General features: G+C 40.6%; 1 non-coding gene across 1 annotated transcript; it reads right to left on the reverse strand.

Annotated features, from left to right (window-relative positions):
• Positions 1 to 373: 373 nt before the first annotated feature.
• LOC130952053 (small nucleolar RNA R71) lies at positions 374 to 481 on the reverse strand. Its single transcript, XR_009074235.1, has one exon. It is a non-coding gene; the product is annotated as a small nucleolar RNA R71 (small nucleolar RNA).
• Between the last annotated feature and the right edge of the window lie 350 nt (positions 482 to 831).

Below are 831 nucleotides of genomic sequence, written 5' to 3' on the forward strand. Positions count from 1 at the left end.
TGCAAGGAGGATGCTTGGTGATTATACTACACCTACTTCCAAGTTTGATGGAAGAAGCATCTCAATCCCTGCTATTGGAGCAAATAACTTTGAGCTGAAACCTCAACTAGTTGCTCTACTGCAACAGAACTGCAAGTTTCGTAGACTTCCATCAGAAGATCCCTACCAGTTTTTAACTGAGTTCTTGCATATCTGTGAGACTGTTAAGACTAATGGAGTAGATCCTGAAGTCTACAGGCTCATGCTTTTCCCCTTTGCTGTAAGAGACAGAGCTAGAATATGGTTGGATTCACAACCTAAAGATAGCCTGGACTCATGGTATAAGCTGGTTGCGGCCTTCTTGGCTAAGTTTTTTTCTCCTCAAAAGCTGAGCAAGCTTAGAGTGGATGTTCAGACCTTCAAACAAAAAGATGGTGAATCCCTCTATGAAGCTTGGGAAAGATACAAGCAGATTACCAAAAGGTGTCCTTCTGACATGCTTTCTGAATGGACCATTTTTGATATATTCTATTATGGTCTATCTGAATTCTCTAAGGTGTCACTGGACCATTCTGCAGGTGGATCCATTCACCTAAAGAAAACGCCTACAGAAGCTCAAGAACTCATTGACATGGTTGTAAATAACCAATTCATGTATACTTCTGAGAGGAATTCCGTGAATAATGGGACGCCTCAAAGGAAAGGAGTTCTTGAAATTGATGTTCTGAATGCCATATTGGCTCAGAATAAGATGTTGACTCAGCAAGTCAACATGATTTCTCAAAGTCTGAATGGATGGCAAAAAGTATCCAACAGTACTAAAGAGGCATCTTCTGAAGAAGAAGCTTATGA

Source organism: Arachis stenosperma, chromosome 9, assembly GCF_014773155.1.
Source record: "Arachis stenosperma cultivar V10309 chromosome 9, arast.V10309.gnm1.PFL2, whole genome shotgun sequence".
In the NCBI taxonomy this organism is placed as follows: domain Eukaryota; kingdom Viridiplantae; phylum Streptophyta; class Magnoliopsida; order Fabales; family Fabaceae; genus Arachis; species Arachis stenosperma.